This window comes from Bemisia tabaci, chromosome 2 (genome assembly GCF_918797505.1).
Source record: "Bemisia tabaci chromosome 2, PGI_BMITA_v3".
Classification (NCBI taxonomy): Eukaryota; Metazoa; Arthropoda; class Insecta; order Hemiptera; family Aleyrodidae; genus Bemisia; species Bemisia tabaci.
The window spans coordinates 38,092,145-38,114,549 of NC_092794.1; the positions used below are offsets into that span (position 1 = coordinate 38,092,145).

General features: G+C 38.9%; 1 protein-coding gene across 1 annotated transcript in view; it reads left to right on the forward strand.

Moving 5' to 3' along the window:
* The first annotated feature begins 3,113 nt into the window (after positions 1-3,113).
* The window catches only part of stc (nuclear transcription factor, X-box binding stc), a 134,201-nt gene continuing 114,909 nt past the window's right edge, over positions 3,114-22,405 (forward strand). The window contains exon 1 of the mRNA XM_072297281.1: positions 3,114-3,477. The gene's annotated coding sequence lies outside the window, so the exon portion shown is untranslated. The remainder of the gene's footprint in view (positions 3,478-22,405) is intronic.

A 22,405-nucleotide genomic window follows, 5' to 3' on the forward strand; every position in this document is an offset into this window, starting at 1 on the left:
TGTCATAAGTGTTTGCTCGTGTCTGTTCTTTATAAATGACCACTGTAGTGCGTATACACAGTTATGCTATCGGTACAGGTATTATTTCTTGTTTTCTACAGTCAGGACTTTCTCTTAAGCGCAATAATTTACCAAAGAAATTCACCTAGTTGCGTAAATAATTTGGTGTATAGATATTCTGTTAATGTCTCCTTGCGGTGATGCAAAGTTTCTGAGATCTGTCATAAGTGGATTTTGCATTTAGACGGTCACTCTTGCCTGATAAAATTACTGCTCTAGCAGCTTCAAATTTATACTTTGATCTCTGATTCATCACTAAATGACACTCGTGCGGTGTCATTTATCTTTAATCAGTTCAAAGCTATTTCGACAATGAATCATCAAAGGTCCGATCGAAGAAGGAATTTTCTGGTGAGTGCTGCGGCTGAACCGACATCACAACTCTACTATCGAAAGCATCAACCAAGACATGATCATTCGTCTGGAAGTGGAAATATTTTGCAACTCATCAGCAGGCCGATTATTGAAGGCTTAGAGCAACCCGACAAGACAACAAATTCCGATATATTACATGGAGAAGATAGGGCTATGTCTTTTCATATCGGGCTGACATAGTTTCAATAATCAGGTAGCTGGTAGTTTAACAGGTAAGATTTGTAAAGTCACTTAGGTATCACAAGTTACATTCGTATCTCTTGTGGAACAGTGTTTGTAGGTATGCTTACCTTTGTGGAGATTAATTGATAACAAAACGAGCATATCGATGTCATAGCCTAACTAGAAAACCATGTACGTAGATTTACAAAGTTTCAGACTTTCTGTTTCTCTTCGATTATAAAATCATGCAACGAAATGTTACAAATGTCATCCCCAGATAACCTTAACCATGTTCCTGACTTATTCTTATGGGAGGATGTAATTCTATGTCTTTTCAAAATCCTTCCATCCGTCTGTACCTGAGAAATTCAGTAAATCAGCCGACTTTCGGACTTTTAACCAGAATCGTCGGCATCTTTACAATTGAAATGATTCTTAGGTGTTTTTGAACAAAGGCATTTTATTAAAATTTTTGTTCGACAGGTTTGATTCACCCTGAATTCTTAAATAGAGAGAAAAAAAATATTTTCTTCACTCTAGAAAGACATGAAACTGACCAAGCTGTAGGTAAGTAAGTAGTTTTTGATTACTTCATTCCATGAAATGTGATGAGCCTTGTTGCTGCAGGAAACACAACATACTAGCAGGAATCCTCAAATAAATTTTCTATCTTGTACAATATCTGTTGATACTTAAGTATTTGATGATACCTACGAAGTACAAAATTTCTGAAAAGACACTGGGAATACCAGCAGAGTTATCTCAAAATTTTCTCTCAGGAACAAAACTAAAAATTGTGGAAGTTTCCTAAGAATGCTCTGAAGACAAATTTACGTATTATTAATAGATGAAGTGTAGCCTGCTACATATCATGTCGTATTTCTCTTCAAATATACATGCAGGTGAGTAGATTTTGAAATTTTGAGCGCACAATTTGCTTAAGAAAGAAGCGAGCACTACCATGATTTCCACTTACCATTACCACTTCCTCATAAATTTTTATAAGTTGATGCTTTTGAAAGTTGAGTTGTGATGTCGGTTCAGCCGCAGCACTCACCAGAAAATTCCTTCTTCGATCGGACCTTTGATGATTCATTGTCGAAATAGCTTTGAACTGATTAAAGATAAATGACACCGCACGAGTGTCATTTAGTGATGAATCAGAGATCAAAGTATAAATTTGAAGCTGCTAGAGCAGTAATTTTATCAGGCAAGAGTGACCGTCTAAATGCAAAATCCACTTATGACAGATCTCAGAAACTTTGCATCACCGCAAGGAGACATTAACAGAATATCTATACACCAAATTATTTACGCAACTAGGTGAATTTCTTTGGTAAATTATTGCGCTTAAGAGAAAGTCCTGACTGTAGAAAACAAGAAATAATACCTGTACCGATAGCATAACTGTGTATACGCACTACAGTGGTCATTTATAAAGAACAGACACGAGCAAACACTTATGACAAACATTGAACAAGAGAGCAGAACTGGATTAAGTAACTGTAGTCTCTGATTTAATTTTACACTGCGAATTTGAAGAGCCATAAGACTCACATCAGATGTGTAAGTAATCACTTGGTTTGGGCCAAAGAAACCTCGAACTACATGAGATCATATCGATAAAGCTTAAGAGGTCAAAAGGCTATAATACTAAATAAATCGTGAACTTCTAACTCTTGAATGAATTCAGGACCACTTACTTAAGATAAAAAAACTGCAAAACATTTGATTTGAGGCGAAAGTGAAAAGAGAATGGTTAAAAAAAAGTAAAAGAAGAAAGTCTGGGTTTGGACATTGGACTTGTAAAACTGATTTTCAGAATGCACCTTAAAATGAGCCGATAGGCCGTGGCTCCAGGTTGTAAAATACGATGAATATTATTGCCAAATGCTTGGTTGAAGTCGAAAATGGATTTAAATTAATTAAAATTAAGAGATTTCGAGTTGTTTGGATCATTTGTGTTATCAATCTGCGTTTGTTTACACGACCCACATACGGCAACGGCAGGGGCACGCAGAGGATCGATAATGGAAATCGTTCAAAAGAGAGATAATATTCTCCGCGCGCAGAAAAATCGATAAATCGAAAAAGTGGCGCGCGGAATTATTTTCTGGTGTAGCGCCGGAAAAAACAGTCGGCGAGCAGGAATCGATATATCGAAAATTCTGCGCGCGGAACAGATTTCGGAGCGCCGCGCCGGCGGCGAGCAGGAATCGATACATCGAAAATTCCGCGCGCGGAACTGATTTGGAGCGCCGCGCCGGAAAAAATAGTTTTGACACAAACGGCGCAAATATATCGAAAACCGGCGCGGAATCCGGAAATTCAGAGATTTTCATCGAAAACGGGTTTTTTCTTTCCGCGCGCCAGAAAAAATTCCGCGCGCGCAAGAAAAGGGTTTTGACACTAACGGCGTTCCATAGGTCGGCTGCCAGTCAGCTGATAATCGAGTTGTCGTTACTCTGGGTATAAAGGACTCTAAGTGCAGCCACCCTTCTGAGCAACTTCTAACACACAAAATTTCACTGCCAGCCTACAGATTTCAATTCTAACCAAGATGGCTAAGAATGTACATAAATGAGCGTTCTTTCGCAAAAATAAGTAAATTTATGCAAAAAGTAAACCAAATACATGCTTTCTAAACGACGGTTCGTAACAATTGTATTTGTAAATCGCTCTGGACATTCGAAATTCATAGGTTGGCTGCCCTTTTGGGCCCTAACTTTATTCGCGGAGGCATCGGTGAAGGCCTGATGGACTTTCGGAGTTTCAGATCTGTCGCTACTCTCCCTATACAGGTACTCTAGTTCCGCCTTCTACAGAAATTTGATGGAAATGGAAAGACAAAGAAGCACCCAATTTCGCGTCATCGTCGTTGTAAGTCCATTTGAACCTCTTCTTCCAATTTGTAGTTTTATTAACTGCATCTATAGGTTTATTTTAAGGTAACTTGGGGTTCCTCAGCACTTTGGAGAGGGATGCGGAGTAGTTATTAATTTCAGGATTTCAGGACATTTCTTAAGAATTTCCAAGTTTCGCAGTACATCAGGTGTTAGTGCACTGAATTTGATAAAGAAACCCTTTGGTGCAACTCCATTAGTTCATTCCGAGTGAACATTGCACATTGAAAGGCAGACCAATCTGGGATGATAGGTATTCTTTCCGACCATACTTTTGGAGCCATTTGGAAGTGTTTTTTTGTCTAATATTGTGTGCACATACCTGATGTATCTCAGCAAGGTATAATGCTTTGAAATTCTCAGGAAATATTCCAAAACCCAGGAATTGAAGCAGTACTCTAATGGAAGCAGTAGAGGTGTCTTCAGCTAAGTTGACTGTTGTTTACTTTTGGTTTGCAGGCGTTTTCACGTCACTACTATCCACATGAAAACATCTGACTCTCTCAGAAGCAAGAACACAAGCTTAGATAAGTTCTTTAGTACTTTCAAACCTTGTAATACTTTACTTTTTAGTCTCTCAGAAATCACAACCAAGAAAAAGTCGCTAATCATAACTGATAAGTATTTTTTTTACAACACGATCATGAGACTGATGTCTTCAGTGTGGATAGTAGCAAACGCTGCTTTGTTCAGAGGGCCAAATTTGTTGTTGGGGCTTGCAAACCGAAAGTAAACAACCGTCAACTTAGCTGATGACACCTCTACCAAGCTGCAACTACACCATGTGTGCGCAGGGGTGATTTCACGTTAACAGGAATAGCTTAAATTTACGACACCTTTAAAATAAAAGAGGATCGCGTTTTTCAGAGATATTCCCTACCATGGATCCATCAAAAACCTGCTCCGCTGCATACTCGGCCCACCAACCACCATCCTTCCAATATCTATAATTTTTCCTGCCGTTCCTACTCTTCCGCCGCGAGATGAAGGACTTTATTCAAAATCGGCGTTTTTACCCCCCCCCCCCCCCCCCCCCTCCATCGGGGAATCGTGTCATATCTTGGGGGCTGATAGAAGGTCATCTGAGAAGCCCGAAAATGGCCCGTTTTCTGCCCTAAACCTCGGGGAACGGAGGGGGGAGGGGGTCAAAGTCCAAATTTTTGAATGTTTGTAACTTTTGAACGGTACATGTTATGGCAATTTTTTTTTTTGCGTTGGATTCAGCGCAAAAAATACTATAACCAGAAATGTAAAAGTAGAAAAAAATAATGATTTATGACCACTTTATGATGATTTTTCGATGTAAATCCCCTTTTTTCCCCAGCCTTTTTGTTTTGTAATTTTGACCCTGTGCTTTTGGGCATTGTTGTTAGGACCTCAAACCTATAAGTACTACCTAAAACTAGACACTCTAAGCTTTAATATGAGCCCAAGATCATCCTGGGGAAATGATTTCTAACCGTGCTACCCAGTCAGCAGCCTAATATTCTGTGATCGTTCTGATAATATTTCGAGGCAAATTCAAAATGTTCTGAAAATGTTATGAGAATATAACATTCTCAGAACATTTTCGTGACAGACAAAACGAAATCCCTAGAATATTCTGGGGATATCTGAAAATCCCCAAAATATTGTGCGAGGATATCCTCGGGATATTTGAAAAAATGCTTGAAAAGTCCACAGAATATTGTCGGGATGATCTCAGGATATTCGTTAAATCCGCAAAATATTCACAGGATAACATGTGGACATCGTCATCAGAGCGTTATTAGTCCTCCCTTTCTATCCAGCAGTGGATGAAATGGACATAGTGAAGTGTACTTAGAACATTATGAAAAAACTGAAAAAAATTGTTTTGTTCCGATTTAGACGGATCTATTGATTTTCGTTTTTTTCAAGGCGGATAAAGAATGGTGGTCGCATTTCGATTTTGGCTGCCATCTTGAACATGTGTGACGTGCAGAGGGTACGGGCTTTTACCGCGAGATTTGAAATGTACCCGAAGTGTACCCGATGCGATGCCGCGGCGCGAGGCTCATACAACTTCCAAACGGAATTATGAATTTTCCTTCCTAATGAAACGCTTTCAGATCGTAGTCTGAGTTAAAATTTTTACTGAGAATTTGCAAGGAAGTTACAATCATTCTAATGTTTAATATTTCTGGCTGAAATTTGTGTTTAAAGAAATGTACCCGATGTTCTCGTTCCTTCACGCACATGTGCAACTTTCTGAAGAAACTGGACCTATCATTTTGGACTTAGTATATTTCGGATTTTTGAGAGCTGTAATGCGGTAGTTTTTCCTTAAAAATTTGGAAATAACGTCCAATCGTTCTTCTTTTTGATGCTTCAAGGAGAAATTTGTACTTTCGGAAATTTGGGAGACAAGTGTGAAAATTGGAAAAACGGAGAGGGGGTCGGGGATTTCTGACAAACAAGGGGAGGACTCCCCCCAGATAAGGAGGTTCGGGGGATCCCCCGAAAAATTATATTGATAATCAGGTATCCATGGAGAAAATAAGAAATATTAAAAAAAAAATAAAAAAAAATAAAATAAAATAAAAATAAAATAAAATCTCTCACGGTTTTTAAATTATTTACTGATAAAGATAGCAAAATAAAATACACCGCAGTAATTTCACTTTAAATTCGGGCTATCAACGCCAGAAATACTTACAATGAACAAGTGACTATACAATACCAATACCTTGTAGCGTCAGATTGCAGCGTAAACCTCAAACCCTCCGCAGTTGGGTTTGTTTACAATCGTGACGTCAAGAGGGTACGAGATGCGACCACCATTCTTTATCCGCCTTGGTTTTTTTAGCTACTCATCATAAGTAGTTGAAAAATCAGCGATTTTTTGTTCAATTGTGCACGTTTTAAGTACTGTCATCATGCAGGAAAAGTAGAAAACATATTTGCACAAGCTGGAAACGTTGGATGGTCCATTGTAAATTTTCTTTTAACGTCCACAAGGGAGTTAATTCGGGGATCATTTCATCTGCTGCTGAAAGGGGAGGTGATATGTTTTTTTGTTGTCCTTAAGGGAAGCAGAAAAAACATGCGTATGATCTGAAACCACCAGGATGGCTAAATAACAGGTGTTTTCTTTCAATGTCCTAAATTTTACGATGAAAATTAGTCGTTAAAAACAACATTTAAAGCCATGAAAACATGATAGCATTGAGATGTCGCAAGTCTCAATGAACAATTTTTTTTTCTCAAGATGTTGCCATTCTTTCATGTTGCATGGCACTGCAATTTGACACCTACTTGTGTAGGTAGCTGTAGCTGCCTCATTTAATCCATAAAAGGTTAGGTAAGTAGGTATAAAATATTTTCAGAGAAACTCAAAAGGACATTAATTAGGTATATACGTGATGCAGAACTGAACTACTGTCAACCAGCTTGCCTTGAAAAGAACATGGCTTTGGTTGTTATAAAAGAGAATATTTGTATGAATCCTTTTTTACTAATGATACGCATTGGTACCTGTCTCCATGGAAATAAACAGTAAGTACAATTGGAAAAGCATACGTTGAGAGGAAAATTTCACGAACAAAAGAAGCTTTATTCATACTCAATATTAAAAATGGAGTAGTAATCATAGGAACAAAATAAATAAATAAATACTTGTTGGTAGTTATAAACAGTTTTTGAAAATCTTTGAAACATTCTTCCAAATAATTAAATTTGGTACAAAACAGCGGACAAACATTTATGAGAAATTATTTCTTGTTGGGATTTATCGGGTTCCAATCCATCGTAATCACACCGAAGATACTATTGTTTGCCGTTTGGGCAAAAAGATTAACTATCTGAGAAAAAAAAGAAAATGAGTGAGAAAAAACATTCGGGACTGAAAAAAAAAAATAATTGCCGAGAAAACATATTCTGGGCTGACTATTTTTGTTTCGCTCAATTATATTTTTTTCATCAATTTTATTTTCTCATAAACAAAATTATATATTCGATGCTCCACCGTCACGTTGCCGCACTGTGGAATAAAGAGAAGAGGACTTTAGTGAGATGGCTAGTAGCAAAACTAGTTGCACCAACTGTCGTAATCTAGAGTGGCAACCAGGACTATGAGCATAATATCCATACAGATGGTCCGTAGTTGTACTTAGCTTCTTTTTGGATTTCCCCGGCAAATATTTAAGATACGATAAATGTAAGGGAGCGAGTGGCACAGATGAGCAGTAGGGAGCACCTGTGCCTGTTTTGAACCACCCGCCAGTATATTCTGGACTTACATACTACCAATACATTAAGTAGTATCACACCAGAGATTCACCTGTCTTTAATTGCATTCTCTACCTCTGAAGAGGACAAAGTGGAAATTATATAGCCTACACTGAGTCGAGTATTTATCAAGACAACAAGAAATACCTTCATACAGAAGAAACAGGCAAATTATAACGATCTATGTTGTCTACGGGTGCGTCTCTGCATCATTGTGGGTCAGTGTGTGTTCAAAGGTTGGCTATTCTGTACCGGCTACTACCCATCTCACAAAAATTTCTTCCGAATCATTGCACAACCCGGCAACATGGCCGTAAGTGTTCCGAGAATAATTATTTTTCATCAACAAAAACAAATGTTTCAAGAATGTTGGACAACATTAATTTTTATTCTCGGGCCCGATTATTTTTTCACGACCACTTTCTTTTTTTTAGTCCTGAATATTTTTTCTCAATCATGTATTTATTTTTATTGGTGCCCAGAATATTTTTTCTTGATCATTTTTTTTCCTCTGTTAGAATATCTTTTTGCCCAAACGGCAAACCTTAGATACATTGACTATTGGGAGCTCATCACAGTTACGATTGATGTTGTTCCCATTGTGATTGAACCAACAGGAATGAAGTAAGGTATGAAATAGAAATAGCAGGTTTGTCCACTCTGAAAATGAAAATAAAATGGATTAGTTAAATAAGTTATACGGTGGGCCATTTTATTGTTTCGGATAAATTTCCTTGATTGCATTTAGCCTCAGCCATTGATCTTTGTTGAAAACACTAACTTTATTGGTAGAAAAGCAAAAAACATTTGGCCGTCGATATGATTATGAGGCACATGGTAAAGCTGGCAAACCTGGCAAATACAGGAAAAAGCATCCCTTTTCTACCTTCAAAGTTGTGTAGTCCTGGCTTCACCAAGTGTGAATAGGTACAGGTTTTCTGCAAAACTAGCTGTGCAAGATCTCAGATCAGATCTGACATCCGTGTTTACCCCTTGAGGCAGACGATTTTGAAGCTAGCGTAAAGTATAGGCAGTAGATATACTGTCTTAGTCTGACACTCATTCACTAAAATGTGTCAAGAAATCAGAATATTATATACTTGAAACAAAGAGGGAGAGGATGATGATGAGCTAACAAGGTTAGGTTCCATGAAAGATCAAGTCGTGCTAGAGAGATGGAAAGTTCGGTTCCTGCCAAGCTCACAGATAGAGTTCTTTCGAGAGTTCACAAAATTATAGAATGAGACGGAATGCAGGTCATATTTCGAGGATTTCGAATTTTCGAGAGTTTGAAATATGTGCAGCTTAGAGTCTGCATGGAATGGGTTTCAGTCGAACACATAAGTTTTTCTACAGTCAAAATGAACATGAAGGATGCAAACTACTAAATCAGGATGAATAATTTATAAAGTAGATCAACTCAAAAGTTGTTAATTAATTTTCTCAAGCTTTAATAAAACTAGAAGGTAGGCAGAATCTTCTAAAATGAACTGAGTGTAAACGACTTAAAAATTGGGAAAACCGTTCCTGATTTTTCAAAATCAACAAAATGAGCAGGCTGAAGTTAACACCACACTCAGGTGGTTTGGACTTCTCTTCAGCTTTCCTAGAGCCCAGGCTAATCACATAACGGCAACAGGATTAAATGATTAAGGCATTCCAGGGAATTGATCCTTTCTCATCTCAAAAATCAGGGAGCCAAGTGGAACTTCAGGAGACAATCACCCAAAAAATGGCATGGATGTTGACCACAGGGTTGAGAACTATACTGACATTACAAGAATTATAAAATCACTTACCTAAAGATGAGCAGCTGTGGTCAGGTTCAGAGAGCGTTGCGCGATCTTTCTTAAACCCACGCAGAAGAACCTCGAATACTGATTGAAGAGGCTCAATTTAATTCTAAGAAGCCGAGGATGAAACGTGGAAATGTTTAAAAAAACTCACAAACGCACATACAAATGAGGAATAAAGTTACAAATGGATAATAATAATTCGTAAATTACATTTCACCCTAAGGAGCGAGAGGAGCAAAGAAAACACAAAAGTAAACATTGCTGACTTCGTTAGGTGGTTCACCGAGTTTGGCCGTGGGCAGGTTTTTCGTGGATCGGTGGTAGGGAATATCCCTGATAAACGCAATCCTCAAAATAAAAGTGCACCAATCCTAAACAAATTTCACTATTTCATTTTAAAGGCATTAAACTTCCTTTTCCAGCTTTGGTACCGACTATTTTGATTTAGTACAAAGTTAGTGTGATTGACAAACAAGCCATTGAATCACAAGTATTAGCTCCTTCCACAGGACTGCTGGAGGTCCACGGAAACATGATGGCACTGCCAAATCGGGTCGATTACAACCAACACTTGAAAATGTGAAATAAAAGATGATACAGAAGATGAAGCTTGGCAATTCTTGAGATGTGAGGTGGAATTAATGCTGCCTTAAAAGTTATCTAAACTTTGAAGACTTCCTTTTAGCTTAATAATATTAAATTGAAGATTTTGTGTAGCATGTAGTTAGTGCTACAGACCTTTAAATCATTGGTTTTCATAATAATTAGTTTTGGTTATAGAAGAAGCTGACTTATTATTGTTTGGTTGAGAAGACTTCAGCAAACAATTTGATGACAGGTTTGAAACTCCTGGTCCCATGTAGCGAGATAAACTCTACTCTCAATACAATTGCAAAAATACGTTGCACAATGTGGCGACATTCTTTCTGATGACTTTTCTCGCTTAAAAATAAACATTTCAGTTACAAATGGCAATTTTCTTGAACATTAAAGTTGCTTTGCGGCAAATATTACTGAAGAATCCATAATCAGTACAGATTTCCTATTGCAAATTGCTCTTTTGCTTTAAAATCGTGGTTGGCGACACATGCCCGACCGGACATTTTTGGCCTTTTAAGTCTTCTATTATTAAATACAATCATAATTTATCATACTTTTTAGCATGGATAAGTTCAGAGACATTATGTCTATTGATTGATCAACTTGGTTCTCAATCGTTTTATCCCAAGTCATTTATAACCCATGGCGACACGACTATTCCTCTTATCGGGAAATCACCCGTAGACTTACTTGTTCAGAACTCTTTCCTGAGAAGTATGATCTCAATGTTATTACCACATCCCTGGGACTAAATTTTTCGGCTTGTTCACATGGAGTGTAACATCAACTGATGAGTTTTAACCGCACCACCTGCCAATCAGAAGCGCTAAGCCGGACTTAAGTGTAGTCGAGACTCGTCCTAAGTATATTTATGTACGGTGGAAGGACCGTCAAAATTCGTCCCCTGCAATAGTAGAGAACACACTATTGTGTGACGAAGCATGTTACTAATCAATTTACAATGGCATGATATTCTTAAGAGTGTTTAGTTTTGCAATTTACAATTGAGTTTCCAGTCTGACTTAGGAGGATAGGCAAATTGAAGTGACCCAGTACTTAGCTTCCAGGAGAAAAAAAAATTGTCCTTCCAAAATATTTTTGGTTGAACCAAACCTATTAGGTATGGTTGAATGATAAGCTTGAAAAAGGTTCATTACCGGGGAGACGGTACCTTCCTGAAACCATCAGCAATTGAAACCCCGTAGAGAAGGATGTCATTCAACAAAACCGGACGTAAGCTTTAAGGGCTGATTTGCCTGTCCACCTGGAGTAGACCTGTAGAAAATTCCAAGGCCGATAGGCCTATGTCAGTCTTGTCAGGAAAGTCAAGTGTTATAATCTCTGCAAATCAGGGGTGTACTGGCCCATCGGGACACCGGGACTTGTCCCGGTGCGCCCTCCCGCCCAGGCGCCCTGGCGCTCTATTGGTTTCCAGAAAATGAAAAAAATAATAATTATCATGCAACAATAAAGATGTAAGAGGGCGCCTAAAAAGGTTATGTTTTTTAACATTTTCCGGGGGAGGACCCCCCCCTGTGGTGACGCCCTTAAAGTGTCTGTCCCTCGCCCCTTTAAGGGGCCCAGTGCACCCCTGGGTGAGGGCTGTCCACATTGCCAACAGATCCCCCTGATTTCCTTGTTTCACTCTGCTGTTCCACAGATCCGTTTACATTGCTCTTATGCAGATTGGGGAGGATCTATGCAACAGAGCAGCACAAATCGGGGAAATCTTTGAAAAGTAGTGAACAAGCAGTGAACTCCAACACAATATGTTGATAAGACGCATCATTAACTTGCACATATCAACCCCTTTAGTTTTCATTTAGGTACAGAGATTTCAAAACAGGCAAGCAGCACAACAAGAGAATTCACGATCCAACACCGCGAGGTCAACGACGCACCTTGATGAGACCGTGTATTGTGAATGTAGAAAGCCATTCGAACGAGTTTAAGTTTTTTGATCTGCCTCAAGCCAAATCTTATCAGATTCTTGAAGAAAAGTGCTACGGAATAATTTAAGCCAAGAAAGGAAAAATTCTGTCGAAATCCTGAAAGATAAAGTCGATCTAAAGGTGTTTTGGGGCTAAAATATCCAAATCACCGGTAGTATAAATCCCGTTATATTATTGAAAAGAAATTGACTTGATATAAATGCAATTGTATTAAATGTACCTTGATTTGTTATTTTAAACGTCCTTCCATGCAAAGAAGTTCAACCATATGTCCATGCTTTCTTCATTCATGAATTGAAAGTAAGCAATCTACATCCCGAAAATCTACCGATATGCCGTAAAAAATCGCAGAGACTTGATATACCAGGTCGATGTACCCACTCATTGAATTTACAAATCAATTTTGTGGATGCAAATATTTAAAAGTCAATATGCTATAGTCATTTTGGGTGCATTTATTTTTCATGGAACAATAACAAGTAATTTCAATCCCGAAAAACTATCAATTTTCCGAATAAAATCGAAAAAATCGAAATATGTCGACTCCCTGACGTGAAAATTAGATTTTACGCGTGAAAATACTTATGTATCGATATGCTGAACAGAAGCCATGTGTAGACACAGTCAGAAGTCCGCGGCAACATCAATTCAACAGAAAAACGGCAAAAATTAGATTGGATGTTAGTCGCTTTGCCCGCCTCTCCTCGTTACTTGGAAACCGTTCCTATTTTCATCTCCATATTTTTCTCAGAGCTTTGTTTTATTATCAGCTTCCATTTAAACCCCGGTTCGATGGCCGAATCGGCTGCCCAAATAGCAAGCCATTTTGGAAGGGTTCTATGAAAAATTCGTGATACTATCGTCTCTCAGGAAATCACCCCGCCATGGCAAAAATTGGTGGTATAATGTTCGAGTGCTTAAAATAATCGTATGTGAGAAACTAAGGCATTAAACTACGGAGTCAATTTATTTTTAACAATGAAACGAGACTCACTGCCGGTGATTTAGCTATTATAGCCCCAGAATACCTTTAAAGCGCCTTTACGATCCAGAATCTCGACGGAATTTTTTTTTTGGGGGGGGGGGGGGCTTCAACGGCTCAAGAGACACTGTAGTTAAAAATATAAAGATTTTTCGATTTGGACGTATAAAAAATGTTTAACTCGTTCGGGCACACCGTGTATTGTATGGAGTACTGCTGCTATTCAACCCTTGTCTTCAGGTCAAAATTCTTACCAAAAAGCCCCTTGCAAGGGGCGAATTTTTTGTAATTTCTCCCAATTTTTGCTCCGTTATATAATTGAATTGCTTGTCAAATTCTGAGGTCAATTATATTTAATTGTAATTTATATATTTCTTTCTTCCCCTTCATTTTATTTTTGGTATGGAAAAATCGAGGTTTCGTTGATTTCTTCGGATTTCGAATACTGTAACTTCTCTTCTATTCGGCCGATTTTTATGAATGATGCCTCTTTTTATTTGTGTTTTAACGGAAAGTAAGGAAAAAATTGCTAAGTACACGCGAAACAATTTTTTTTTGAAAATTGGATGAATCCTAGCATGACAGTAAAATGGTTAATCAAGCGTAAGTAATTGGGCGAGGGACTGAGGATCCCGGCCGCGCTGGGCGGCATATTCCCAAACCCCACGTTGAATGTGAAATCCAGTTTAGACCCCAACCACAGCCCCTTGTGCGGGTCTGAGACTCCTCTGCACCAGCTGCGGCTCGGCTTGGCTCAGGCTGGTCCCTCATCTTTTGAACAAACCAAGGTTCCACTTTTGGCTTTTCTATGCAGTAAAAATATTTTTAAAAGCAGAATTGGACTGAGTTAAGCAGAAAGGAACCAACCCACATTTTGGAAAAAATTGAGTTATGAGTGGTTTTGAACTCAACCACTGCTCTACTATCTATCGCCAAAAATTCAAAGTTTTTGTTGGAGCAAATTTTGCAGAAATTGAACTTGAAGTTTATCTTTTACATTGAGTCTTATGCAGGAGCCAAACTTTAAACCTCTTTTTCCCGGTTCGATCCCGATGTGGCTTGGTTCCTTTCTGTTTAACTCCCTCCAATTTGAGGACTTTTTCGGCAAAAGGGCGAATATAGCTCGCTATGCTGCTATGATTGTGCAAGTTTCATATCGTTCGCGGCAAATGAAATTCATTCACAGTGAATGCACGTTCTCACAATTGCCAGGAAAAACTCGGAGCAGATTCAACGAAAAATTAATAGCAAAACAGTCGGATAGAGAACTACGTTACACAATCTTAGCAGCATTGGACGTCTCATACGTCATTTTACTGAAAAATGCCTCAATTATAAGCAGTGAAAATATTTTTTAATGCAGAAAATTTCGCAATGCAGAGTCATGCCGTCACCTTCGTTGATCGCATGATGAATAAACTTGTCTATTGACTATGCTTGCCGATTTGTTCTTTGTAAAAAACATTTCTGATGGAAAATTCTTTGATCATTTTTAGAGCAGTACAATGCATATGCATCTCACAAGCTTCTTTAAGTATAGTCATGGAGAAATACGGTTTGACCCGGAACAAATTGCATAACAATTTATTCCTCTGTAGACGTCATCAGTAGGTCCTCCTGAACAACATATAAAAAGTTTACCACGGTCCGACCCCGAAACACCCCCCAAAATGACGAACATTCAAAATGGCGGCCATAATAAGGGCCTATGGGATTTCGGTATTTTAAAATGTTCCTATAGTGTCATGTGAGGTATCATTTCCTATGTAATTTTGGTCGCAGATTTCATGTCTGAAGTCTAAAAAGCCTCTAGGTCAAAGGGGGTGACCCAAATCCAAGATGGCAGCCAAATTTGAAATCCAAGAGGGTCATTTTTCAACTTTTACGTGATTGGGCAAGTGAGGTGTCGTTTCCTGTGTAATTTTGGTCGTGCATTTCATTAATGATGTCAAAACAGCTCCCCTGTCAAAGGGGGTGATCCAAACCCAAGATGGCGTCTAAATTTGAAAGGCAGGAGGGTGAATTTCTTCGATTTTTGCGTAAAAAATGAGAGTGAGGTGTATCAATTCTTATGAAATTTTGGTTGTAAATTTCATGTCTCAAGTCAAAACAGTCCCCCTGCTTATAGGGAGTGCCCCAAATTCAAGATGGTGGCTAAATTTGAAAGGCGGAAGGGTGCATTTTTGAAAAAAAATTCACCGAACAAGGCAAGGAAGGTGACTATTCCGTGTATTTCTAGTCGACAAGTCTAAATTAAACGTAAAAGATGAATTTCACTCAGAAATGAGACGTGTCATGCAAACGGTATGAAAATAATTTAATAGGAGCACCCAATGAGTTATTTTTGCTCATTTTGAAGGGCATCGATTCTCAATCAAGATCAGGACATCGAACGTGACAGATTCACCGAACAAGGCAAGGAAGGTGACTATTCCGTGCATTTTGGTCGATGAACCTAAATTAGGTGTTTAAATTTTATTTAATAAAACAAAGAGAAAAATAGTACTTCCGAAAGAAATGTTAGCTCAAAAACGCGCATTCGCTCTATAAATTTAACAAAAGACAAAACATACTCTTTCAAATGTTTCCTTTCTTTTACTCATAGTTCTGCGCAGAACCTATCACCTTGCTTGAAAGGATAAACAATAAACAGGTGGTGAAGATGAGTTATAAAACAAATCGCTGCATTTGCAAGGATGAATATGCACTTGGTGTATCACCCGAACCAATAAGAGAGATATTAAAACCCCATTAAAGAGGAATAGAAATTTACATGAAAAATAAAAATGTTCCCTAAAAAAAGTTCATCACTCAACTTCGTTATTTGAGAGACTGGACATTAATATTCAATGAACGAAGGCAGAAACCTATTAATACTGAAATTTCAAATGAAAATGATGTTTTAAAGCAAGGTTGATAAATTTTTTTGCGATGTTTGGAAACATTGCAATGAATCAAATCAGGTACGAACATCCCTTCGATAGAGTACTTATATTGAGAGAGTATGGCCACTGGTGTTACCACCTCTGATTGGCTCAGCCATCTTAGGCTGAATGGAGCCCTTAGGACCCCAAAATGGCGGACGCCATAAATTAATGTAATGCAAAATGACTCAAAATGTAGTTTTCTTTGCTTATCGTAACGAAAAATTTACTCAAATGCACTATTGCGACTTCTTTACATATTTTTAAGGCTAATCGTGTGCAATTTTTGAGAAAAATTATCTTGGATGTAGTAAGGTTGGCAGCAAGTGCGGTTGGTGATAACCGTCAAAAGTTGGCAATGACCCCCCTCCCATCCACAAAAACCAAAACAAAGCACCGCCATTTTTGGGTCCTAAGCCTCTCAATGGGGCCCAGTGGCCATACCCTCTCAATATAGGCACTCTACAATTCGACACTGACAAATTAGGAGGCAACACGCCGCCTGCATCAATATCATCGATGTTCGGTATTTGAAATCCATTTCGTAAGAGACAGGGTATGATTTGACTCTGACCTGAAAAAATCATCCCAAATGGATCGAATAATCACGGTTTTTCTTGAACAAGTCAATGGTGCATTTAAAAATGCACTCAACATATGACAACCCTGCGAAGGGCTTGTATTGAGGAGTAAGACGATGTTTTCTGGAAAACAGAATGAGTGGACCGCGAGGTCACTCCCATTCATTCCGGAGGGTTGAAAAGACAATCAGACGACGAGACGGGAGAAAGGAGAAAGGATGGCCGCACTGACCAAGGCTACTTGCTGAAGAGCTTCCTGCCGACCGCGGGAGGGCTCAGAAAGCAGCGGCTAAGGATTTTGAAGAAAGGCTAGATTTTTCACATTTCACGCGGGGTTTGGGAATATGCCGCTGGCCAACCCTTAGCTATTGTTCGTCGAGACGCCGACGCAGTGATCAGGAGCGTGGGGAAGAGAGAGGTATGTGGATTCCTGTATGGGCCACGTTTGGCAAATGGTCAAATGAGTCTCAAGGCTCATCACAGGTTGCACTTACGGCTGCCCTGGCTGGCTCTGGCTATCAGAGCAGTGGTACCAAATTTTAAAAAGCCTAACAGGGGTGTGGAGATCTGTCAAAGCAACATTTTGAACAAAACGGAGGAGTGAGATTCTCATTCGAAGAGTGCTGAACTGCTCAGCAATCCTCGAATCAGTTCGTTTGTTTCTGCTTATATATGCATTTTTTAAATTAGCGCGGAGCATTCTTAGGTTTTTTTTTTTAAAAAGAACCAAGTAACATAGACTCTTGGTATTCATTATACTTAAACTAGAAAGCCCCAGAATGACAAAAAAAGTTAAATCATAATTATTGACGGATTAGTAAACTTTTTACACGCTTTGGAAAATCTCAGAAGTTCGCGGCAGTCACTTTCCGGTAAGGAACTAAGGGACTCGGTTATTGTATCGAGTGGGGGATCGAAACGATCGCAAAGGCGGTATACTACGTATACGCGCCAAAAAGCAAATCGGGGTAATCTGTCGCCAGATCGGGAAATTCCAAAGAACATCTTGCTAACGAACTGACCTAGGTCTATGGACCTTGGAAATCTCTGTTTGCCCAAATTTTGAAGAAGGCCCCTTCCTGAATTTATCAAGCAAGTTACTGGGGCCAACAGTTTTAGGTAAGCCAAGCCTCATCCCAAGATGATTGCATTATTTGTGAACTTCTCTTTGCTACAAATTTTCAATACTGGGTCATGAGCAGAGATATATTGAGTCACATCTTCTGCAAGCGCACTGCTTTAGAAGCAAGCACTATCTTTCACAAAGGCACTCCTACGGAGATACAAATTTTTTTTGAAAGTAGATTTGTGGTAAACATTAGTGAAGCGGTGGTGTCATTACCCCCCCCCCCCCCCCACCCTTAAATCATTACTTCGCATCCTCCTTCCAAACAGCCGTGGATTTCCTGGGGTGTGTGGGGGGGACTCTCCCCACCAGCGGGGGGTCGGGGGAGCCTCCTCGAAGAATGCTGAAAATTTGATGTTCTTTAGAGGCAATTTGAAGCTATAATCAGCAGTTTTGTATCTTTTTCCACTGCAGAAATTTGCTTCGTTTTCAGGTGCAGTTATATCCTTTTTTCTTTAAAAAAATATTAAGTGAGGACTGAATATTTATGGATGCCCTCTCCATTTAGATATTCTAGAGGGTCATGCCTCCTGGCCGCCTCGCGGAACAACCCCCAGAGGGCGCCTCGTGCTCGCTTAGGCCCGTTTCGACGAAAGAACGACCACAAAAAATTCAAAGATTTTAATACCCGACTCTCATTTGTAGAATCTCCCTCTGGCCAGAAGCGATTGAACTAATAAAAATCAAATGAGAAAACCGGCATTCATTTCAAACTTCAGGCCAAGACCGAAACGAAACGGAGCGTCTTGTCACTTTTGGATAGTCTGTAGTAAAGGAGCACACCTTCGATTCACTTATCCCACCCTACTAACTGACCAAGATTCACAATTTCCCGCTTAGTTCAATTTTCCGCCAAATTTCAAATTCCCCCCCCCCCCCCCCCCCTCAACACCCTGGTGTATTCCATAATGAAAAAAACCCGGGTCATATTTCTAAAATCTGATTAGAGCGGGCTCATCTAGAGACAATTGCCTGTCCATAGCCGCAAAAGTCATGAAAATCGGCCCGGTAGAATGCTGGAACCAAGCGTTACCAGATATGCAAAAATAGGTTTGGGAGCTTTTAGTATAGATTGAGAAATTCTCTTTACATTTTAGAAAATGAATCGTTTATAATTAATTTCATTTATGGAATTAAAAGGGATAATATTTTTTGTTTGACTAGTCTATACTGTAAGCTCCGAGACCTCCTAAATTTGCGTAACTGGTAACGCCTAGTTCCAGCGTTCTACCGGGCCGATTTTCATGATTTTTGCGGCTATAGACGGGCAATTGTCTCTAGATTAGCCTTGAAGGGAAACTAGTTTGTAGCACAATAAAATACAAGTTAAGATTCATAGCGAGGACTCTTTAATTATAGCCTTTCACTACAATTCTGCCTTTAAAAACATTGTCTCCTTTCTTTGAGAAAACCCATTCGATATCAAGAATCTCTTCGTCTGGAGGTCTTTTAACTAATTCCCATGTTTCATTAGCTGCAATCTTTTCAAACTGTGTTTGCATAGCCTTTAACCATTCATCCTTTTCTTTGCTCATTATTGCCTCTTTGTACAGGGTGATCCAGACCACCCGTCCACCATATTTTTCTCGAAAACGGCGGAGAATTGAGCTTTGGGACCAAAACTTTCTCAGGGTAAATCGACCCCAAAGAATCGAATGAAAATATTTTCAGCCCCCCAAAATAGCCCCTTGGGGGGGTTTTGGGGGGGAGCCCCCCCGTTTATCGCAATTTTCAAATGGGAAGGGTATGTTTTGACTTTGGATTCGGAATCTACGGTAAAAAATAAGAACATTTTGTTCTTTGCACTTTTTCCCTAAACCCCCATTTTTTGGAGTTATGGGGCATTTTTGGGGCAAATTTCAATTCGACGCTGTAAGCGGCCAAATCATCCAAATTTCAAAATCTAAAAATCTCCTGAGAGGAGAGGTCAATTTGATGTGCCTTATGACCCCTGTTGCTCCCCCATGAAAAATTACTGAAGAACCCCATTTCCCCATAAGAAGCCGTGTATTTTTGGACAAAATAAGGGGTAAAAAAAAAATTGAGCAAACAGGCCATGCGCCATAACAATTCTACGTAACTTTTCGCGTAGAATCCAAATCTGAAGTCAAAACATACCCTTGCCTTTCGAAATTTTCGACTCATGGCCCTCCAAAGCCCCAAAATTTTTGGGGGGTCGTGGCCCCCAAAATTTTGGAGCAACAGGGGTCGTAAGGCACATCAATGAAAAGGTATTGACCTCTCCTCTCAGGAGATTTTTAGATTTTGAAATTTGGATGATTTGGCCGCTTACAGCGTCGAATTGAAAATTGCCCCAAAAATGCCCCATAACTCCAAAAAATGGGGGTTTAGGGAAAAAGTGCAAAGAATAAAATGTTCTTATTTTTTACCGTAGATTCCGAATCCAAAGTCAAAACGTACCCTTCCCATTTGAAAATTGCGATAAACGGGGGGGCTCCCCCCAAAACCCCCCAAGGGGCTATTTTGGGGGGCTGAAAATATTTTCATTCGATTCTTTGGGGTCGATTTACCCTGAGAAAGTTTTGGTCCCGAAGCTCAATTCTCCGCCGTTTTCGAGAAAAATATGGTGGATGGGTGGTCTGGATCACCCTGTATGTTAGTGGGACTGTTGCATCACAATAATTTACATAAATAAAACGATTACCTATACACAAATTGATCATCTCTTTTAGATTTTAGAGGTTGTGATGACCTTCTTAGTTCTACAGCATTATCTTCCTTATCAGTATCTTCATTTTCAGAGTCACTGTCTTTACTTAGACCAATACAGTTATTAATATCCTCATTAAAGTCTACATGTCTCGCGACAAAAACTCTACCTTTAACAAGTACTCTATATCCTACATCTGAGTAGCCTAATAAAGTTTCTAAATCGGCTTTCCTGTCTTTGGATGACCTCTTTTCTTCAGGCATCCTTATATAAACTTTTGACCCATACAGTTTTAAATTTTGGACAAAGGGTTTCTTTTTAAAAAAGATCTCAAAAGGCGTTTCATGTTCTTCAGTTGTCGTTAATATCCTATTTTTAAGGTACGCTGCAGTTTTGACAACTTCAGGCCAATATTTTCTTTCAATTTGGGCTTCAGATAACAGACATCAAGCCATATCCATAATTGACCTGTTGTAGCGCTCCACAACCCCATTTAATTCATGGACATAGTGTGGACACGGTTTTAACTCTATACCTTCCTCTCTAATGAAGTTATAAATTTGCTGGTTAAGGTATTCAGTACCATTATCACAATACAATTTCTTTACATATTTACCAGTAAGATTTTGGACAAGGTTTACATAATCATCAAAGCAATCAAAGACTTGGTCTTTGCTCTTAATGCAATATACCTTTGATAATTTGCTATAGTCATTAATGAATGACAAGAAATACTTTTCTCCAGTATAGCCAGTAGTAGAATGTGGTCCATTTAGATCTGAATGAACAATCTCCAAAATATCTTGGGCTTTGGTTCTGTTATTTTTAAAAGGCTTGTTATGCATTTTATTCTCTAGACAAATGGCACATTTCATGAATTGACTTTCAACACAGGGAGAAGCACCCTCAAGTAAATTACCTTTCAACATTTCATCTAAACAGCTAAAATTAACATGACCAAGTGTACGGTGCCATCTTTCTTTAACGGACGTATTAAATAAACATTTCCATGTGAAAACCTGAGAATCTATTGGCTATCTAATTACTATACTGTTCAATTTGTACAGACTACCATCTTTAATTGCAATTGCTATGAGTTCTCCCATTGGGTTGTAAATTCTAGAGGTATCTCCTTTAGATACAGTTTTATTTTTTTCTGTTACCTTAGAATAACTCATTAAATTCGCCTTCATGTCTTTCACATAAAATACATTTGCAAAATTAATTGGAATATCGTGACCATTTACATTGAACATTGTCTCAATTGTACCAATTTTAGTTGTTATTAGGATTCTTCCATCACCAATTCTAACCTCAACTGGGTTATTCAATGTTACATACTCACTGAAATACTTGTCATCGTTCACAATATGGTCCGTGCAACCACTGTCTAATAACCATAAAATTTGACTATCGTCACTTACATGATCACCTTCAGGGGTAGTTTCCGTAGCATTTACCTCTACGTCAAAACTGTTAGCACTGACATATGCTTCAGAGTTTGGGTTGTTTGAGTTGTCGTCACCTCGGTTGTTTTGCCTGTTTCCAGGGCGATATCCTCTACCACCTCGATATGCACTACTGCAACCTCTCTGATATCTTCTTAACCACTATCTTCCTCTAGAGTATCCGCCTCTATCTTGACCTCTGGGGTAACTTCCTCTTCGCTGGTTTCCTTGATTCCACCCTCGCTGATGATAATCACCTCTGAATTGACCTCCTCATTGATTCCTTCGGACACAGTTGCGCTAATAATGATCCGGGCTATTACAGTTCCAGCACCTTCCTCTATTCTCTGCTACAAAGGCATTCGCCCTTTTGATTCGTCACTCAAGTTCTTCTTTAGATTTTCTTTCAAGGAAATCTTGGTTTTAACGTACTCGACCGTTTTCTCTTCCTCCTTCAATACATCTGTCAGGTCACCAATGTGACCATAAGGTTCTGGCAAAGTCCTTAACATATAGTTTAGTTTCTCCTGTTCGGTTATTTTTGCTCTGGCAGCTTCAAGTTCGTTAACCGCTTTTT